General features: G+C 43.4%; 1 protein-coding gene across 1 annotated transcript in view; it reads left to right on the forward strand.

The window, feature by feature from the left end:
* LOC126459831 (lachesin-like) overlaps positions 1-22,707 on the forward strand; it is a gene marked incomplete at its 5' end in the record, with an annotated part of 666,568 nt that overhangs the window by 537,912 nt on the left and 105,949 nt on the right. The gene's annotated exons all lie outside the window — the stretch shown is intronic.

Here is a 22,707-nt window from a genome sequence, read left to right on the forward strand (position 1 = left end):
AATGGAATGAAACTTAAAAGGGTAGCTGACAGTTACGGCAACATAATGCAGTATTGAGATATTTTTATTGAGAACTGTTTTACATTTGAACTATACATTACATCCAGTCACCTACCTGCGTACATGGAGTATTTAATTGTGCCTTTGTATTATAGAGATAATCAGTCCATATATGTTTAGCTTGAAACATCATTTCCAGCAGATCTAGCGCCAAAGATTGCAAAGCAACAGATTCCACAGTTGTACCATTTGAGACCTAGTCGATATAGCAAAGAAGGGAAGTTAGATTTTAACGTCCTGTCGACAACAGTATTATTAGAGGCACAAGTACAAATTGGGTATGGATGGGCAAGACATTCGACTACGTTCTCTTAGTATGCACTCCATGAATGAAAAGGCAGGTGTCAGAACATCGTGACGGCAATGCTGTCTCGTGATCACAATACGAATAGTGAAATATTCATGTGTATATGATCATGGACCCAATTCTATTGCTGTGGAGTTCAACAACGAATGCTGGACTTGCTTGCGCATTCGCAAACCTTCGTACCCGGAAGCGGGTCTCGTCCGATCGGAAACAAAACAAAGCCGACCACACACCCGCTGTTAGGCGGCGGTACAGCCTCAAAACATAAATGGCCGTGCGGTTCTAGGCGCTACAGTCTGGAACCGAGCGACTGCTACGGTCGCAGGTTCGAATCCTGCCTCGGGCATGGATGTGTGTGATGTCCTTATGTTAGTTAGGTTTAATTAGTTCTAATTTCTAGGCGACTGATGACCTCAGAAGTTAAGTCGCATAGTGCTCAGAGCCATTTGAACCATTTGAAAACGTAAAAAAATCTGAACGACTATGCTGGTTTTTGAGAAAACGACGATGATTTGGGTGAGGAACGTCACAAAAGCAAGTATCGTCCTGGAAGAAGTCTGGCGACGTGTGTAGGAACAGTGAGATGGCCTGTGATGGCACTGTATGTTGGTTTGTGGACAATGACGCCGTTTGTTGTATTCACATTTGTTTAAAGACGAGACGACGTTCCAGTTGTTGTTGTGAGTCGCTCTGAACCTTTCTTTAGTTATGACTTCCCTCCTATGCTCACTATTTCTAAACAACATTTTCACATTTGTTAAATAAAGTTTTACCGGAGAATCTTCTGTTGCAATTTCTCTTGGGTGCAGAGCCGGATGAATTCGCTTACGAAACATTCGACAGCTTACCTTGGCGTCAACTTCAGGCGCTGCCTTGCGCCTCCTTCATATTAATAATGCACCCCAGCCTTTCTCTCACTACTCGGCCACTCGCCACGTCCTGTGGAGTGGAGGGTGGAGGCGATCGGCAAATGCTGGGTGCGAATTCCAGTCCCTCAGTGTTAATGACGCCGCCGTCGGGCGTGGAATTAGCTCTCTGCTGAAGTTGTTACTTCATTGGACTGACCTCTATGTGGCACGCTTTACTGAGAGTGAAGCTCCCTGTTGATCAGACCGGCAGCCACTTGTATTTCAACAGCCTGATAAAACAGGCCGCTCCGTATAGGGATTGTGCAGTAGAGAAAGCTGTTGAAATACGAGCGGTCGACGGCCCGATCACTAGAGACAGTAGCTTCGACCGCAGTACAGCGTGGGAGCCAGCGCTCAGCCGACGACTCCCAACATCGGCCGTGAGGTCTTCTGTGTCCCACGGATGCGGCAGAAACCCTGAGGAACTGGAGCTCGCGACTAGCATTTAGCGATGGTTCCCCCCCCCCCCCTCCAGCATTCCACCAGAATCGGCATGCGGTGGGGTGGAAAGGGAAGGAGTGGGGAGCCGTAGGAGGTGTGCTGTAGCACTCACACTGCTCGTGTCACCTGAATATGATTCCAACGGACGCTGTTGTTTTCCGCAAAAGACTGCAGCCGTCTGGAAATCCGAGGGCAATACGAACACCGTCTTCATAGTCTGATGACAGCAACAGAAGTGGCAAAAACAGAATATCCATCCTTCCTCAAGGAGTCCGTCAATCTGCTGTCTTTCAGCTCAGTGAATGGGTCTTATTATGATATAATGTTGTTTACTGACTGACTTACACTCCACAACATAAGTAACACTATTCTGAAATAAATGGTTGGAATTCAGTCGTAATCAACATTGACAGGCATCCTTTATTTATCGACGGTGACTAATTTTGGACATTGTGTCCATTCTCAAAACATCCGCCTTTGTACGTAACTGCAATACAGTCAAGCATGCATATTTGGAACAGCCATAGCAGATAATCGAAATGGCAACGCAAGTAATTTAACGTGCACTAGGCAAGTTACAGTGAGCGGTACGAAGAGATAAATTAACACTACACTGTCCACTTTCATTTTTGTTACTAATGGTGCGATGCAAGTTAGGACCTTTGGTGGCTAATTGCAGAACAAATGTTATTAACCACAGTATTCCCTTCCTCTGACTGAGTACCATTTTTGATAATTTTCCATAGCTTCCTCTCGGTGCTGCTCTCTTCTGAATGTAGAGTGTCGTTCTCGGGGACACTCTCACGGAATAGGCTAACGAGGTTTATAAGTAATATGAAACTAAACAACTTATAAGTCATATAATACACACTATTGAGATGTTAATAAAGGACGTGATTTCAGGTACATAGAAAGATTGGCTTCCTTTCACATGACGGGTCAGTCAAAAGTAGATTTATAGGTAATACAAAAGTACACATTGAAAGTAATATAAGACACACTGTTAAGCTGGAATAAACAACGAAATATCAGTCACGTAGAAAGACTGGATTCCTTTCACATGACAACTCAATCAAAATGGCACCAGGTCAGGAAAATCGATGCGCCAATTTAACTAATTAATCTGTACTCATGAATTCTGTGTCGTTTTCATGAGTTACTGAAAATTAGAAACCATTGAAAAGTGACACGAGATATCGACGTTTAAAGGGCAAATATATGTCTAGAGTTACGAGAAACGGCTTAAAATGCGAAAGAAGATAACCTGGAAATTGAACTAGCTTTGACCTTTGCAGCAGGTCAGTGACCTTGTTGTCGAAATAAACCGTAGAATTCGCAGTTTTGCATAACATTTTGAATTTTTGAAGGGGTAACAGGACCTGCTGCCACATGAACATCAGATATTTCTGAGATGGTGTGGCTTGCGTGCTACAACGATACAGGTAGCCGTACCGTAGGTGCAACCATAGTGGAGGGATATCTGTGAAGGGGCCAGACAAACATGTGGGTCCTGAAGAGGGGCAACAGCCTTTTCAGTAGTTGTGAAGGCAACGGTCTGAATGATTGACTGATCTGGTTTTGAAACATCATCCAACGTGGCCTTACTGCGCAGTTACTGGGAACGGCTGAAAGCAAGGGGAGACTACTGCTCCCACTTTTCACGAGGACATTCAGCTCTACTGCATCGCTAAATGATGATGGAATTCTCTTGGGTAAAGAATTCCTGAAGTAAAATTAGTCGTCCATTCTGATATCTGGGGACAAGAGGAAATGTGTGTGAAATCTTATGGGACTTAACTGCTAAGGTCATCAGTCCCTAAGCTTACACACTACTTAACCTAAATTGTCCTATGGACAAACACACACAGCCATGCCCGAGGGAGGACTCGAACCTGCGCAGGGACCAGCCACACGGACAAGAGGACTACTCAGGAGGATGTCGCCATCAGGAAAAGCGAAACCGAGATTGTACAGATCGGAGAATGGAATCTTAAATTCATTAATCGAGTAGGTAGGTTAGAAAATTTGAGAAGAGAACTGGATAGAACTGAAGTAAGATATAGTACGAATTAGTGAAGTGCTATGACAAGATCAAATGAGCTTCAGGCTAGGTGAATACAAATGTTACGAACACCAAATCAAGTAGAAGTAATGAAGGAGTCGGTGTAACAATGAATAAGAAAGTAGGAATTTGTGTGAGCAGCTATGAGTAGCATAACGAACGCGTTATCGTAGCCAAGACAGACTCAATGTCAGCGTCTACTGTAGTAAAAGTACTGGCTACACCGATGATGAAGCGATTAAAAGAATGAGATAATAGGAATTATTCAGATAGTTAAGGGAGAAGAAAACTTTATTATGATAGATGACTGGAATTTGGTAACTGGAAGGGGAAGGGACGGAAAACCAGTAGGAGAATATGGACTGGGGGGAAAATGAAACCGGAACCCACCTGGGAGAATTTTGCGATGAGAATAATTCTGTCATAGCCAACACGTGCTTCAACAATCATAAAAGAAGGTTGTTTACATGGCATAGATCTGGAGGTACTCGAAGATTTCAGATTGATTATGTAATGGTAAGACAGCGAATTTGGAACCAGATTTTAAAGTGTAAGACATTTCCATGGGCAGATTTGGATTCTGACCATCGGTAAAAAGACAAGAGTTAGTAGAAATCCCTGTATATCACAGGAGACTAGGTGATTGTTGTTGTTGTGGTCTTCAGTCCTGAGACTGGTTTGATGCAGCTCTCCATGCTACTCTATCCTGTGCAAGCTTTTTCATCTCCCAGTACCTACTGCAACCTACATCCTTCTGAATCTGCTTAGTGTATTCATCTCTTGGTCTCCCTTTACGATTTTTACCCTCCACGCTCCCCTCCAATACTAAATTGGTGATCCCTTGATGCCTCAGAACATGTCCTACCAACCGATCCCTTCTTCTAGTCAAGTTGTGCCACAAACTTCTCTTCTCCCCAATCCTATTCAATACTTCCTCATTAGTTATGTGATCTACCCATCTAATCTTCAGCATTCTTCTGTAGCACCACATTTCGAAAGCTTCTATTCTCTTCTTGTCCAAACTATTTATCGTCCATGTTTCCCTTCCATACATGGCTACGCTCGATACGAATACTTTCAGAAATGACTTCCTGACACTTAAATCAATACTGGATGTTAACAAATTTCTCTTCTACAGAAACGCTTTCCTTGCCATTGCCAGCCTACATTTTATATCCTCTCTACTTCGACCATCATCAGTTATTTTGCTCCCCAAATAGCAAAACTCCTTTACTACTTTAAGTGCCTCATTACCTAATCTAATTCCCTCAGCATCACCCGACTTAATTAGACTACATTCCATTATCCTTGTTTTGCTTTTGTTGATGTTCATCTTATATCCTCCTTTCAAGACACTATCCATTCCATTCAACTGCTCTTCCAAGTCCTTTGCTGTCTCTGACAGAATTACAATGTCATCGGCAAACCTCAAAGTTTTTATTTCTACTCCATGAATATTAATACCTACTCCGAATTTTTCTTTTGTTTCCTTTACTGCTTGCTCAATATACAGATTGAACAACATCGGGGAGAGGCTACAACCCTGTCTTACTCCCTTCCCAACCACTGCTTCCCTTTCATGTCCCTCGACTCTTATAACTGCCATCTGGTTTCTGTACAAATTGTAAATAGCCTTTCGCTCCCTGTATTTTACCCCTGCCACCTTTAGAATTTGAAAGAGAGTATTCCAGTCAACATTGTCAAAAGCTTTGTCTAAGTCTACAAATGATAGAAACGTAGGTTTGCCTTTCCTTAATCTTTCTTCTAAGATTAGTCGTAAGGTGAGTATTGCCTCAGGTGTTCCAGTGTTTCTACGGAATCCAAACTGATCTTCCCCGAGGTCGGCTTCTACTAGTTTTTCCATTCGTCTGTAAAGAATTCGTGTTAGTATTTTGCAGCTGTGACTTATTAAACTGATAGTTCAGTAATTTTCACATCTGTCAACACCTGCTTTCTTTGGGATTGGAATTATTATATTCTTCTTGAAGTCTGAGGGTATTTCGCCTGTTTCATACATCTTGCTCACCAGATGGTAGAGTTTTGTCAGGACTGGCTCTCCCAAGACCGGCAGTAGTTCCAGTGGAATGTTGTCTACTCCGGGGGCCTTGTTTCGACTCAGGTCTTTCAGTGCTCTGTCAAACTCTTCACGCAGTATCATATCTCCCATTTCATCTTCATCTACATCCTCTTCCATTTCCATAATATTCTCCTCAAGTACATCGCCCTTGTATAGACCCTCTATATACTCCTTCCACCTTTCTGCTTTCCCTTCTTTGCTTAGAACTGGATTTCCATCTGAGCTCTTGATATTCATACAAGTCGTTCTCTTATCTCCAAAGGTCTCTTTAATTTTCCTGTAGGCGGTATCTATATTACCCCTAGTGAGATAGGCCTCTACATCCTTACATTTGTCCTCTAGCCATCCCTGCTTAGCCATTTTGCACTTCCTGTCGATCTCATTTTTGAGACGTTTGTATTCCTTTTTGCCTGTTTCACTTACTGCATTTTTATATTTTCTCCTTTCATCAATTAAATTCAATATTTCTTCTGTTACCCAAGGATTTCTATTAGCCCTCGTCTTTTTACCTACTTGATCCACTGCTGCCTTCACTACTTCATCCCTCAAAGCTACCCATTCTTCTTCTACTGTATTTATTTCCCCCATTCCTGTCAATTGCTCCCGTATGCTCTCCCTGAATCTCTGTACAACCTCTGGTTCTTTTAGTTTATCCAGGTCCCATCTCCTTAAATTCCCACCTTTTTGCAGTTTCTTCAGTTTTAATCTACAGGTCATAACCAATAGATTGTGGTCAGAGTCCACATCTGCCCCTGGAAATGTCTTACAATTTAAAACCTGGTTCCTAAAGCTCTGTCTTACCATTATATAATCTATCTGATACCTTTTAGTATCTCCAGGGTTCTTCCATGTATACAACCTTCTTTCATGATTCTTAAACCAAGTGTTAGCTATGATTATATTGTGCTCTGTGCAAAATTCTACCAGGCGGCTTCCTCTTTCATTTCTGTCCCCCAATCCATATTCACCTATTATGTTCCCTTCTCTCCCTTTTCCTACACTCGAATTCCAGTCACCCATGACTATTAAATTTTCGTCTCCCTTCACAATCTGAATAATTTCTTTTATTTCATCATACATTTCTTCAATTTCTTCGTCATCTGCAGAGCTAGTTGGCATATAAACTTGTACTACTGTAGTAGGTGTGGGCTTCGTATCTATCTTGGCCACAATAATACGTTCACTATGTTGTTTGTAGTAGCTTACCCGCATTCCTATTTTCCTATTCATTATTAAACCTACTCCTGCATTACCCCTATTTGATTTTGTGTTTATAACCCTGTAGTCACCTGACCAGAAGTCTTGTTCCTCCTGCCACCGAACTTCACTAATTCCCACTATATCTAACTTCAACCTATCCATTTCCCTTTTTAAATTTTCTAACCTACCTGCCCGATTAAGGGATCTGACATTCCACGCTCCGATCCGTAGAACGCCAGTTTTCTTTCTCCTGATAACGACATCCTCTTGAGTAGTCCCCGCCCGGAGATCCGAATGGGGGACTATTTTACCTCCGGAATATTTTACTCAAGAGGACGCCATCATCATGTAATCATACAGTAAAGCTGCATGCCCTCGGGAAAAATTACGGCTGTAGTTTCCCCTTGCTTTCAGCCGTTAGCAGTACCAGCACAGCAAGGCCGTTTTGGTTAATGTTACAAGGCCAGATCAGTCAATCATCCAGACTGTTGCCCTTGCAACTACTGAAAAGGCTGCTGCCCCTCTTCAGGAACCACACGTTCGTCTGGCCTCTCAACAGATACTCCTCCGTTGTGGTTGCACCTACGATACGGCTATCTGTATCGCTGAGGCACGCAAGCCTCCCCCACCAACGGCAAGGTCCAAGGTTCATGGGGGGGGGGGGGGGACTAGTTGATGAAAGTAGAAAATATAACAATGCAGGAAACGAGGCAGGCAAAGTGGAATACAAACGTCTTTTTTTTTTGGTCATCAGTCTACTGACTGGTTTGATGCGGCCCGTCACGAATTCCTTTCCTGTGCTAACCTCTTCATCTCAGAGTATCACTTGCAACCTACGTCCTCAATTATTTGCTTGACGTATTCCAATCTCTGTCTTCCTCTATAGTTTTTGCCCTCTACAGCTCCCTCTAGTACCATGGAAGTCATTCCCCTCATGTCTTAGCAGATGTCCTATCATCCTGTCCCTTCTCCTTATCAGTGTTTTCCACATATTCCTTTCCTCTCCGATTCTGCGTAGAACCTCCTCATTCCTTACCTTATCAGTCCACCTAATTTTCAACATTCGTCTATAGCACCACATCTCAAATGCTTCGATTCTCTTCTGTTCCGGTTTTCCCACAGTCCATGTTTCACTACCATACAATGCTGTACTCCAGACGTACATCCTCAGAAATTTCTTCCTCAAATTAAGGCCGCTATTTGATATTAGTAGACTTCTCTTGGCCATAAATGCCTTTTTTGCCATAGCGAGTCTGCTTTTGATGTCCTCCTTGCTCCGTCCGTCATTGGTTATTTTACTGCCTAGGTGGCAGAATTCCTTAACTTCATTGACTTCGTGACCATCAATCTTGATGTTAAGTTTCTCGCTGTTCTCATTTCTACTACTTCTCATTACCTTCGTCTTTCTCCGGTTTACTCTCAAACCATACTGTGTACTCATTAGACTGTTCATTCCGTTCAGCAGATCATTTAATTCTTCTTCACTTTCACTCAGGATAGCAATGTCATCAGCGAATCGTATCATTGATATCCTTTCACCTTGTATTTTAATTCCACTCCTGAACCTTTCTTTTATTCCCATCATTGCTTCCTCGAGGTGCAGATTGAAGAGTAGGGGCGAAAGGCTGCAGCCCTTCTTAATACGAGCACTTCGTTCTTGATCGTCCACTCTTATTATTCCCTCTTGGTTGTTGTACATGTTATATATGACCCGTCTCTCCCTATAGCTTACCCCTGCTTTTTTCAGAATCTCGAACAGCTTGCACCATTTTATATTGTCGAACGCTTTTTCCAGATCGACAAATCTCATGAAAGTGTCTTGATTTTTCTTTAGCCTTGCTTCCATTATTATCCGTAACGTCAGAATTGCCTCTCTCGTCCCTTTACTTTTCCTAAAGCCAAACTGATCATCACCCAGCGCATTCTCAATTTTCTTTTCCATGTCTATAAAATGCGATTGATAGGAAGCGCAGAACAGCTGGGCATGAATGGCTAGAGAACAAATGTAAGCCTACAGAAGCACGTAGAACCAGGGAAAAGATAGATACCGCTTCGGGAAAATTAAATACTTCTCTGGAGAAAAAAGGAGCGTCCTTGTCAATATCAAGGGTCCAAACTGAAAACCGATACCAACCACTGAGGAGAATGCTGAAAGGAGGAAGGAAAATCTAGAGGGTCCATACAAGAGGAATAAACCTGAAGGCAGCTGAAGAGGTAGGGACCTGGTAGAGTGAGCGGTAAGGTGCTGCGCTGATAAAACAAAAAAATTAACTACAAATTATTAACATTAAGAGTCAGCAATTACACACAGTAAAAATTCGATGTGGAACTTCTTATGGTTCTGGGGAAAGCGTCTTGGAACGCAGAAGAAATGAATATCACATTCTCCACCCAGAAAGTAATTTAGAACAAGAGGTGGTACTGTTCTTTAGGATCACAGACAAAGACAAGGTTAGTAAGAACTTAACAATATTAAAAAAAACTTCAAATTTTTTAAAATGATTGAGGCTTACTGGAAAAAGAATAAATAATTAAAAATTCAAAAATAAATATTTACGGCCAACGATCAATTATAAGTTTACAGTAAGCGGGGCACCTCAAAACTGTACATAACACACACAGTATACCTGACTGGAATATAGGTGAGGCCCACTGAAGATAAGAAAGACAATTTTGAGTCAGACTTTGCCGACAACAGCCAGTTACAAGTTAGAAATTGAAAGCCGCTGCACGATATCATTAGGACTTGCACCGAAAGCAACAGTCATCAACGGCTACGTACAATTAAGCTTTGAACGAGCGCCTTAGAGCAATAATACGCAAAATGGAGTAGCAATTACATACAACTGAGGGGATCTTACAGCCTAAATATTTAAGTAAAACGGCTTCTGACATCACATTAATAAATCAGGTAAAACTCCTCCCAGTAATAAGCAAATTACTTTTAAAAAAATAAAAGTGAAATATTTGATAATCGTTTAAAGAAAAGGTTAACAGTTAATTTCGTTGAACAGCTAGAAATAGAAAATACAAAATTCATAAATTAACTTTCGTCCACTGGGGCAGCAGAGGGAAGCAGGTCAATAGATAAGAACAGAAAATGAAGGCAGTGTCACAAAGGATCCAGCTCAGCGAAAATGCGCCCCAGGCGTTAAAAAATTAGAATAGAAGCGCACAAATTTAACTACACACATTATTCTGTTTTCTGCACACATTTCTGTTTATCTTAGGGATATTCCTTATGTTCCTCCTATGCACATTTTGCATTACCCCGCTTCCCTGAACTCCTGAAGATAGACGTTGACTGTGGATTTGGATCGCAGACACAGTCCGTTTCACTGCTCAGAGATGTCACTAAACTCGCCCAAAGATGTAAACAACCATGCATGAGCAACGCCTATTAGACGGAAGGGGTCCGACAGCCGATCAGTTTCAGTCATTCCACCAGGAAGCAGGTACACGGCTCGTGTTGTCTGTAGTTCAACCATGCATAGACAGTCAATACCGCGCTTCGATCGCGTCTGCATTGTTACTTTGTGCCAGGAAGGGCTGTCAACAAGGGAAGTGTCCAGGCGTCTCGGAGTGAACCACAGCGATGCTGTTCGGACATGGAGAAGATACAGAGAGACAGAAACTGTCGATGACATGTCTCGCTCAGGCCGCCCAAGGGTCACGCTCTGTTCACCGTTGAGTGTCGCTTATACCTTCAACCAGACAACCGTCGGTAACGTGTCTGTAGGCAGTCAGATCAGGGTGAACGCCTTAGAAACATTTTCCAGCGAGTACAGCAAGGTGGAGGTTTCGTGCTGTTTTGGGGTGGCATTATGTGGTGCCGACGTACGCCGTTAGTGGTCATCGTAGGCGCCGTAACGTCTCTACGATACGTGAATGCCATCCTCCGACCGATAGTGCAACCGTATCGGCAGCATACTGGCGAGGCATTCGTGGACGACAATTTGCCCCCCCCCCCCCCCCCCAATCGCGCACATCTTGTGAATGGCTTCCTTCAGGATAACGACATCGCTCGACTAGAGTGGCCAGCATGTTCTCCAGACATGAACCCTATCGAACATGCCTGGCATAGATAGAAAAGGACTGTTTATGGGCGACGTGGTCCACGAACCAGTCTGAGAGATCTACTCCGAATCGCCATTGAGGAGTGAAACAATCTGGATCAACAATGTCTTGAAAAAGTTGTGGATAGTATTCCGCGACGAATATAGACATGCATCAATGCAAGAGGACGTGCTATTGGGTATTAGAGGTACCGGTGTGTACAGCAATTTGGACCAACACCTCTTAAGGTTTCGCTGTATGGTGATGCAACATGCAATGTGTGGTTTTCATGAGCAATAAAAATGGCGGAAATTATGTTTATGCTGATCTCTATCCCAATTTTCTGTACAGGTTCCGGAACTCTGGAAACCGAGGTGATGCAAAACTTGTTTTGATTTGTATATATGCCGAGCTGCTTTAGTAAAAGAAGAAGTATAACTTTATTAGCCGCTGCACTCAGAAATTAAGTAGTACATCAAGATGGCTCTCTGTCTTGAATTAATTGTTAACTGGGGAGCTTGATGGGAGGCACGTAGGACTATACAGTGAGGCCCCCTTCCGGTCTTTTTTAACATGTATGTACAGTAACAATAATAGTGATAATAATCCCTTGCTCCCATGAACAGACGAAATTACTGGGTCCAGTCACGGTGCCCACCGCCTACATTCAATGTCAACGCACAATAATGACTTACAGACGGCCAGTGGAGGCACTAGCAGTGGAGGGAATATAAAGCGTGTCGGGTGAAGGCGGAAAATAGTGCAATAGTTGTCCTAATGAGGAAACAAAGCAATTTACCTGACGTCCAAAAGGGCACGGCTTTTGGGGCAACGGTGGAAGCATTTCCGAAACGGCTTTGTTTGTAATTTTGCCGCCTTGGATTAAGTGTACCATGCCTGGCAAAATGGCGCTATCTAAAACCGCCGCCGAGGCAACTGCACTGCACCATCTGATATAGAAAAGACGGCTGCAGCTGTTGATTAACCGGTGTGCAACTGTTAGCTAACTGGCGGGTCCGACGAACCGAGGGGCTGGCAACAGATGAAGCACGTTTTATGCTCCAAAGGACAGAAGGCTGTTGACGTGCACTGCGTGAAACGTGTGAAAGGCAGGAGGAGGGATCGTTATTGCGTGGGGAATGTCATCTACATCTACATGGTTACTCTGCAATTCACACGTAAGTGCCTGACAGAGGGTTCATCGAACCATTTTCATACTACTTCCCTACCATTCTACTATCGAATGGCACGTGGGAAAAAGGAACACCTAAATCTTTCCATTCGAGCTCTGCTTTCTCTTACTTTATTATGATGATCATTTCTCTCTACGTAGGTGGGTGTCAACAACATATTTTCGCATACGAAAGAGAAAGTTGGTGATTGAAATTTCGTAAATAGATCTCGCCGCAAAGAAAACAGCCTTCGTTTCAGTGACTGCCACCCGAACTCGCGTATCATATTAATGACATTCCTACCGCTATTGCGCGATAACACGAAAGGAGCTGCCCTTCTTTGCAGTTTTTCGATGTCCTCTGTCAATCCTATCTGGTAAGGATCCCACAGCGCGCAGAAATATTCCAGCAGAGGACGGACCAGTGTAATGTAGGCTGTCTCTTTAGTGGGTTTGTCGCAACTTCTAAGTGTTCTGCCAACAAAGCGTAGTCTTTGTTTCGCCTTCCCCACAATATTATCTGTGTGGTTTTCCCAATTTAAGTTGCTCGTAATTGTAATTCCTAGATATTTAGTCGAATTGACAGCCCTTAGATTAGTGCGATTTATCGTATATCCAACATTTACGGGTTTTGTTTTAGTGCCCGTGTGGATGACCTCGAACTTTTCTTTGTTTAGTGCCCAATGCCACTTTTCGCACCATACAGAAATTGTCTCTAGATCGTTTTGTAATTGGAACTGATCGCCTGATAATTTTACTAGATGGTAAATTACTGAGTCATCTGAAATTTAATCTACGGGAACTGCTCAGATTATCACCTAGACCATTTATATAAATCAGGAACAGAAGAGGGCCTATGACACTACGCTGCGGGACGCCAGATATCACTTCTGTTCTTCTCGATGATTTACCGTCTATCACTGCGAACTGTGACCTCTCTGAGAGGAAATCACGAATCCAGTCACGCAACTGAGACGATACTCAATATGCACGCAATTTGATTAATAGTCGCTTGTGAAGAACGCTATAAAAAGCCTTCTGGAAATCTAGGAATAGGGAATCGATCTGAGATCCCTTGTCTACAGGACTCATTACTTCATGGGAATAAAGAGCTAGCTGCGTTGCACAAGAACGATACTTTCTGAATCCGTGTTGGTTATGGATCAATAAGTCATTTTCTTCAAGGTGATTCATAATGTTCGAGAACAGTATATGCTCCAAAATCGTACTGCAAATTGAGGTCAGTGATATAGGTCTGTAATTCAATGGGTTACTCCTATTTCCTTTCTTGAATATTAGTGTGACCTGTGCTTCTTTTCAGTCTTTAGGAACAGACCTTTCGTCAAATGAGCGTTTGTAAGTGATTGCTAAGAAAGGCGCTATTGTGTCTGCATACTCTGAATGGAACCTGACTGGTATACCATCTGGACCGGAAGACTTGCCTTTCTTACGTGCTTCTGGAAGTCACAGTATGCACTTATCCTCGGGGACCACGACCAGCCCTACATATAGGTTGTTTTTCATCAGCACGATAGTATCTACCGGCAGGACCATGCAATATGCTTGACAGCTCGCAGTGTAAGCACGTGATTTGAAGAGTAGGAGGGTGAGAATATTAAACTCATAGGATTGCAGTACAGTCGAGAGTCTGTGGGACCACCTCGAGCGGGCAACAGAGGACTCGAGCACATCTGTCCACGGCAAACTGGGTCGGCATCCATGCCGGTACCTTCCAGAAGCTCATTAACTCTCTTCCAGGACGTATCGCAGTGCTCCGCGCTGCGAAAGGTTGTTAGCCAGGCTTTTAACTGGTGGTCCCATTAACGTGGACAACGTATGTTATTAAAGTTTCCACCGACACAGGCACACATGCGAAAACCAGCCTGACAGCACAGACAGCAAGGAAGTTTTAAATCAAATTTTTAAGACCACAACTTACTAAAAGAATAAGAACATAACACGCGAAGCTTTCTTGAGCAGCAATGAGGTATGCACCTTCAATAAGTACGGCAAACGCTCGCGTTGCAAAGAAAATTCAGCAAATAACACGCGCACGCAGTAATTCGCGGGCACAAACAGCCTAATATAATTGACTAATAAATACACTCTCTCACAGTTGTACCGAAAGAACAGAAAACACACTTGCAAGGGGCGACATAATCAGGATATCAATCGTTCAGGAGACCTGTTTAACAAGTTCAAATCGCTGCACAATGACAGTGGTAGATGCTGAAAGATAAGGATTCCAATAGCTTCCAGGTGAAAAGAGATTACAGATCTGGTTCACATCCTTCAGACTGTTCAGTGGCTAGTGGCTCCAATTGAGACAGGCATTTCAGTACCAACCATCGAGAGGCGAAGCTGCTGCTTTTCCCAACGAGCGCTGGCCCCTTGCAGATGTACGTCCAAATGTCACCCAGCAACCGGCCAAAGACGTTCCCACAGCGCAGCCAGTATTGATACAACACGCCCGGGTTCAGATAAGAATCGCGCACGGTATGTCTATAGAGGATGTATAAGAGAAAAGAACTTGAAGTCAATACTATAGGAAGGGAAGGCAATGAAAATGAAGATGAAATGGGAGATTTAATACTGCGCGAGAAACGTGACATTGTACTGAATGACCTAACCCGAAACAAGGCCTCTAGGGAATATGAGATTACTCAGAACTACTGATATCCTCGGGAGATCCAGCTATGACTAAATTGTTGCACCCAATATGCAAAATATCTGAGACAGGCGAAATACCCTCACACTCCAGGAAGACTTTAATAATTCTAGTTCCAAGGAAATCAGGTGCTGACAGGTGTGATTAGTGCCGAACTACCAGTTTCACAGGTCATGCTTGAAAAATACACATTATTTACAGAAGAACGGAAACCGTGTTGAAGCCGACATTAGGACTAATCTTAGAAGATACACTCCTGGAAATTGAAATAAGAACACCGTGAATTCATCGTCCCAGGAAGGGGAAACTTTATTGACACATTCCTGGGGTCAGATACATCACATGATCACACTGACAGAACCACAGGCACATAGACACAGGCAACAGAGCATGCACAATGTCGGCACTAGTACAGTGTATATCCACCTTTCGCAGCAATGCAGGCTGCTATTCTCTCATGGAGACGATCGTAGAGATGCTGGATGTAGTCCTGTGGAATGGCTTGCCATGCCATTTCCACCTGGCGCCTTAGTTGGACCAGCGTTCGTGCTGGACGTGCACACCGCGTGAGACGACGCTTCATCCAGTCCCAAACATGCTCAATGGGGGACAGATCCGGAGATCTTGCTGGCCAGGGTAGTTGACTTACACCTTCTAGAGCACGTTGGGTGGCACGGGATACATGCGGACGTGCATTGTCCTGTTGGAACAGCAAGTTCCCTTGCCGGCCTAGGAATTGTAGAACGATGGGTTCGATGACGGTTTGGATGTACCGTGCACTATTCAGTGTCCCCTCGACGATCACCAGTGGTGTACGGCCAGTGTAGGAGATCGCTCCCCACACCATGATGCCGGGTGTTGGCCCTGTGTGCCTCGGTCGTATGCAGTCCTGATTGTGGCGCTCACCTTCACGGCGCCGAACACGCATACGACCATCATTGGCACCAAGGCAGAAGCGACTCTCATCGCTGAAGACGACACGTCTCCATTCGTCCCTCCATTCACGCCTGTCGCGACACCACTGGAGGCGGGCTGCACGATGTTGGGGCGTGAGCGGAAGGCGGCCTAACGGTGTGCGGGACCGTAGCCCAGCTTCATGGAGACGGTTGCGAATGGTCCTCTCCGATACCTCAGGAGCAACAGTGTCCCTAATTTGCTGGGAAGTGGCGGTGCGGTCCCCTACGGCACTGCGTAGGATCCTACGGTCTTGGCGTGCATCCGTGCGTCGCTGCGGTCCGGTCCCAGGTCGACGGGCACGTGCACCTCCCGCCGACCACTGGCGACAACATCGATGTACTGTGGAGACCTCACGCCCCACGTGTTGAGCAATTCGGCGGTACGTCCACCCGGCCTCCCGCATGCCCACTATACGCCCTCGCTCAAAGTCCGTCAACTGCACATACGGTTCACGTCCACGCTGTCGCGGCATGCTACCAGTGTTAAAGACTGCGATGGAGCTCCGTATGCCACGGCAAACTGGCTGACACTGACGGTGGCGGTGCACAAATGCTGCGCAGCTAGCGCCATTCGACGGCCAACACCGCGGTTCCTGGTGTGTCCGCTGTGCCGTGCATGTGATCATTGCTTGTACAGCCCTCTCGCAGTGTCCGGAGCAAGTATGGTGGGTCTGACACACCGGTGTCAATGTGTTCTTTTTTCCATTTCCAGGAGTGTATGTTAAGAAAAGGTAAACTTACGTTTATAGCATTTGTAGGTTTGGAGACAGCTTTTGACAGTGTTAACTGTGCAATTAACCAAGAAGAAATTTGGAAAGGTAATTAAAGTTCAGAGACATGAAATAAAAGCTTTGCGGTTTGCCGGTGACACTGTAATTCGGTCAGAGACCGAAAAGGACTTGGAAGCGCAGTTGAACGGGATGGACAATGTCTGGACCATTGACAAAACCAAAATAATGGTAATGGAATGTAGTCCAATGCTGAGGGAATTAAGAAATGAGACAGTAAAAGTAGTAGATTCGTATTGTTATTTGGGCAGTGAAACAACTGCTGATGGCTGAAATAGAGAGGAGATAAAATAGAAAAGATAGTGTTGCTAAAGATGAGAAATTTGTTAACAGCAAACCTAAATTTAAATGTTATTAAATTTTTTCTGAAGGCGGAGTGCAGCCGTCTGAGGAAGTGAGACGTGGGTGATAAGCGGTTCAGATAAGAGGAAAATAGTTTTTGAAAAGTGGTGCCACAGAGTAACGCTAAGAATTAGATGGGTAGATGGCGTATCTAATGAGAGGATCCGAATGGGTAAGGGAAGAAAAGTAATTTGTGCATAACATAACGAAAGAAGGAATCAGCTGATAGGTTTCATTCTAAGACATCATGGAATCGATACTTTGGTATTGGTGAGAAGAGGGTGGTGGTGGGGAGGGGGGAGGGGTTACAGAAGGAGACAAAAGATGAGTGCGACAAGCAGTTAGCAGATTCAGACTGATGTGGGTTACAGTAGTTATTCAGAGGTGAAGAGACTTGCACAGGATAGAGCAGTCTGGAGAGCTGCATCAAACCAGTCTTCGCTGTAAAGACCAGAATAACAAGAGGCACTAGCTTTAGAGCTTTCATCACAGTGGGTAAAAAAATACAGCAATGAAAATGGTCTCTTCACATAAAGTAAATTGTGACCATTACTGCCAGTATTAAAACTTACACACTTTGTTGTCAAGCTACTACCCTAGAGGGTGGCCAACGCTATGGAGATTTATCACTCTGTAGAGCGGCCACCACTATGGATCCAGAGGAGTTTACACAGAAGGTCGAGTATGAAATAAAACTGTATTTGTGGTCCGAATGTCAGTTTATGTTCTCAACTATATCTTCTGCGATATGTAATTCATATAGCGGCGCTCGCGAGTACTTCAGTACCAGTAATTTGAAGTTTAAGATAAGAGTCAAAAACATTGTTCCTAAAAGCCCTCATCCCCCGTTCAGCATGTATTACTTGTAGTCTACTTTTGTGTAGTTGTTCAGGAATGCAATGAGTCAAAATGGTTCAAATGGCTCTGAGCACTATGGGGCTTAACATCTAAGGTCATCAGTCCCCTAGAATTTCGAACTACTTAAACCTAACTAACCTAAGGACATCACACACATCCACGACCGCGGCAGGATTCGCGCCTGCGACCGTAGCAGTCGCGCGGTTCCGGACTGAAGCGCCTAGAACCGCACGGCCACCGCAATGAGTCATCTGCTCCATGTGTTTCAGCTGGTAGTATTGTACAACTAGCACACCAAAAGTATGCTGTGTATTAAAATCTGACTTGTCCTAAAATTTAAACTAACAAAATCGATATAATTTCTTAGATTTTGAGTAATTTGGAGTAAAATAAGAACAACATCCGGCCGAAGAGTTCCTGGTCTGAGTATATCAGTTAAAATCATCGTCAGCGCAGTAACTACGGTCGCGGCTTGAACTAACAACTGTAAACGACAGATGTGCATTCGGTAAGTCAACAGTGAGCAGGTAGTGTTAAACAGCGAACGTGCGGACGTATAATGTCAGCGTTGTCTCACAAATCGAAATGGAGGAACATCTCTAAATCATTTGTTCTTCTCCAGAGTGTCTTCAAGAAGAAAACAGTGTGTGCGAAGTTTTTCCCACACACCCGACTCCCCAACAAAAGTAATGTCGCATGGATGCCTGCCACAACTTGTTTGAAATGCCAGACACAGACAATTCCTTCCCGGAAAAAGTAATCACGGTTGACAAGAAATGGAGTTAGCAAGACGAACCTACCGCAACACGACAAAGTGCAGAAATTGAAAGGATCAACGCTCTGGTCAAATAACCGACTTACAAACCAATATGACATGCGAGTGGAACAACATCCCAAAGAATGACCTCTCTGACATTTTTTCATGGTTGTATGAAACTTCCGTGTGTTGTCAAACTGGGGGAGACTATGTGGAAGAAGTGAAGCATTAAAACGACCATCTTAACCTTTGTATTTTTATTAAACAAGTTTAGAAAATTGTTGGAGTATTGTGGTATATACTGTGATGTGTGGAAATCATAGTAGCTGGATGAAGAGAGCCTTAGAGGCAGATCATGCACAATATTGATGTGACATTTAGATTTCCAGATGTTACACTTTTGGAATTTCGGAACTCGGGAATAAGCAAGTTATCAGGCCGATTTGAATAGTTAAAGCTGAATTTGCAAACTGTGAAGTTTTTCTAGAGCCGTTACAGAAAAAATATGTATACTAATGGTTTGCGTCGCGATTACCCACTGAACATCTCGAGTATAACTTTCTTCAATAAAAAATTATTCATCAGAGCAGTAACACAAAAGTTCAACAGAAATTACCGGTTTCGACCGATTTCGACCACAATCAGGCCATTAATTTGGAAAAATAAATGAAATGACACTAAATAATTTTATCAAATACAGAAACTTGTATAACACAATAATAATGTATCAAACGGATAAAAAGGCAGATCACTCATGTAAAACACTGGCGAAACCATATGATAAACTGTTGATCTGCTGTTGGGTATAGACTGGGTTTGTATAAAGAAAACAATAACAGAGAAGTAAGTACGCATTTTTAGTCAGTCATTTAAAGCCGTATTAATAAGCCCGAAGAAGGACAATATAGTCCAGTTACTGATCTTATCCACGTCCAATAAGAAGTCTTTTAAAACAAAAATAGTATACCTTTTAAACTTACTTTAGAAATTAAAGATTGCGTATAGTGAAAACTGAATGAAGGAATTCTTTTATGAACAAAACGGCTAGAAACACAAAGCAGAAGGATCTAGTTCGATGCACGTACACTCATTTCGCGTTCACATTTCTTTCGTTTCGACTACATGTTGTGGGATATTGACACCCCAAAAGGGTAGGGTACCCCAGTGTTGATGTGTGCCTTCAAATATGTGTGAATTCCTAAGGGACCAAACTGCTGAGGTCATCGGTCTAGATATACGCTCTACTTAAACTAACTTATGCTAAGAACAACACACACACACACACACACACACACACACCCATGCCCGAGGGAGGACTCGAACCTCCGGGTGGGAGGGGCCGCACAATCCGTGACATGGCGCCTCATACCGCACCTCTACAAAGCGTGGCGTATGGCTCCAGATACGAGGTGGAATGGCGCTGATATCCTCGCCATTGTGCGCCCATAAGGTCATTAGATACACGCACATAGCTCCGCCCCCCCCCCCCCCACACACACACCCACTTACAACCAGATAAACCCGCCCCCCCCCCCCCCATGCACACACACATACACACACGAGGTGTAATGAAACGAACCATGTCCACAAAAATATCAACAGAAATGTATAACTTGTGCAAACTCATCATGATTAACAGTTTATCGGGGTCCTTCTGTTCAGCACGAATATCTCTTCTCTATTGGAATACGTTACTACAGAGAACTGACTGAAAATCAGGTATGAAGGGTGCTCCGCAGATTATATATTTGGTAAAGGACAACATGAGCTGAAGTTCATAAGAAAATTTTGTGTACGCGTCATTTTAACCAACATAACGATTTTATAGTTGACATATGGGTCGTTTGATATAGTTTTTTTTTTTTTTTTTTAAGTAATCTCATGTTTCTACTTTGGTGTATGCAGCTGCGGATTCAGAAAAACCTCAAGGAGGGGGTGCTAAAGATATCTTGAGCTACCTCTACTTTTACCGTACTAAAAAATAAAGAAGTTACAAGCAAAGTCTATGAAATTTTTATTTAAACTGATTACACACATATACAAGACAATGCCATCTTATGATATAAAAAAGTTACAATTATGATTCTCTTCTTTAAATGATGAATTCTATCCGCCTATTCTTCCCGGCAAATTGGATAATTACATTGTAAATAGGGCAATCAATGTCAGGGTGAGTGTTCAACATAGCTAAGAAATTATGTCGATCCTCCTTCATAACGTATCGAGATCACTAGAATGGACGCAACTTTTCCCGTAGGCGTGTGTTAGCTATCTACGTGCCAGACAGAAACGTATGAAATACGACGACGCGGACAACTACTCGATAACTCGATTCAGTCGAGTCGACTGACGACATAGACGAACGAATAGCGTGCGGGCTGACTGGCGGGGGCTGCGCGGGTGGCAATGCTGGCGGCCTGGCATGGGCGAGGATGGGGGGGGGGGGGGGGGGACGCCCAACGCTCCCCCCATATGTATCCGCCACTGGGTGTATGCAGAATGTTCTTGTGTTATCGACATCGATATGCATACATTAGTTTGTTGCTCCTTCGTATCAGTTGCCACTGGTAATGGACTATATGTTCGAGTAACGGTTCCGCAGACAAATATTTGTGAAGGGCACTCACTGAGTTCAAAGTGACCGTAAGTTTAGGAGCTCACAATATTTTTTGGTATTAGTTACAGAAATTTAACAGTTTCTGCAGTGCTCAAGACTGACATGCGTTTTCCTGAAGGATTCATACCAAATAGTGTACTTATATTTTGGCGGTAGTTAAATTACGTGGGTCTGATATGAAGGCCTTGGATATCTTTTTGTGACAGCAGCACACTTTTGATCCATGGCAAAATATTTACGGATTTTCAACAGTGGCTTGCTTAACAGTGTGTGATAATATTTGGAATCGGAACTCATCTATATAAGTCTACTGAAGCTCCTACCTATTGTTCACCACATGGGAATTCTGAGGAAATTTGACAGACTCCCTTCAAGGCACAACTAGAACCGACCGCATTGAATGACTTACTAATGGACTAGAGCATTCGATCAAAGATGTGGAACTAACGTTCTCCATTCCTCAGAAAGAAAGTAAATTATTGCTGCCTCTAGTACAGTTTCTGCTTGGAAGTGATTCGATAGAATTTGTAAAACTTATTACTTACACATATTAGTGCAACTGATTAAGGTTCTTAGAGCGAAATATTGACAGACTTTTGCCAGTGCTGTTTCCAAACCTGGTAGGCACCCTGTAAGTCTTTTCCTGCACAGCAAGTAGGCCATTTGTGTTAGCAACTTCAGTTTGTGCATCGTATCAGTGTGGAGTTTATTCAGCGTATCCTTGTTTCGTAGAAATAAAAGGAAGTTGACAAGGTGCAAAACGAGCGATTTCGAGGGTTGGGTAAAGTTTACACTCGTTTATTCTCGAAATAAGTGGCTGGCAGGCAGGTGACTCTGGTGTGCTGTACTTATGCAACAGCCAATATTGGCAGTAATGTTTTGTCTGGCCACGCTGACTTTTGCATCAGTCATTTGAGCACTTTTGCGAAAGTCAGTGTGTTGATTTTCTGCCCCTCAGTTACAAACTCACAATCGAGCATACCTTATGTTCAGTTAATACTGTAAGCCAGTTTGGAGCAAGTACAGGTCAAAGGGTTCCATTACGATGTTATTTTGTACATCCTTAAAGTCTGCACTATCATCTTAATACATAGCTGTGTTAAGTATCCAAACATTCGTGCACATTATTGACATTGTCCTCTGATTTACCCTTCTATAGAGCTCCAGAATGCTGTGTCCTGTATCTCCTGCCAACCCTCCCTGATCTCAACTTAAACAACTCTAGTTCCTTGGAGGGAGTCATATCCAGTTGTCTGCGGCAAAACAGTGAATGTTACTTTTACGAAGTTTCCGAGTCCCACACAAAATTTGATGCCGTATGATTGATCAATGGAATGTTGTAAGTTGTGCTTTCTCTGTGCCCAACGAAAGCAACCCAGGTTTTCAACAACCCTGATCGAAAGACAAGACTGAATTCATCTTTTTAGTCATTATGTGTT

The sequence above is a fragment of the Schistocerca serialis genome, chromosome 1, assembly GCF_023864345.2.
Source record: "Schistocerca serialis cubense isolate TAMUIC-IGC-003099 chromosome 1, iqSchSeri2.2, whole genome shotgun sequence".
Lineage (NCBI taxonomy): Eukaryota > Metazoa > Arthropoda > Insecta > Orthoptera > Acrididae > Schistocerca > Schistocerca serialis.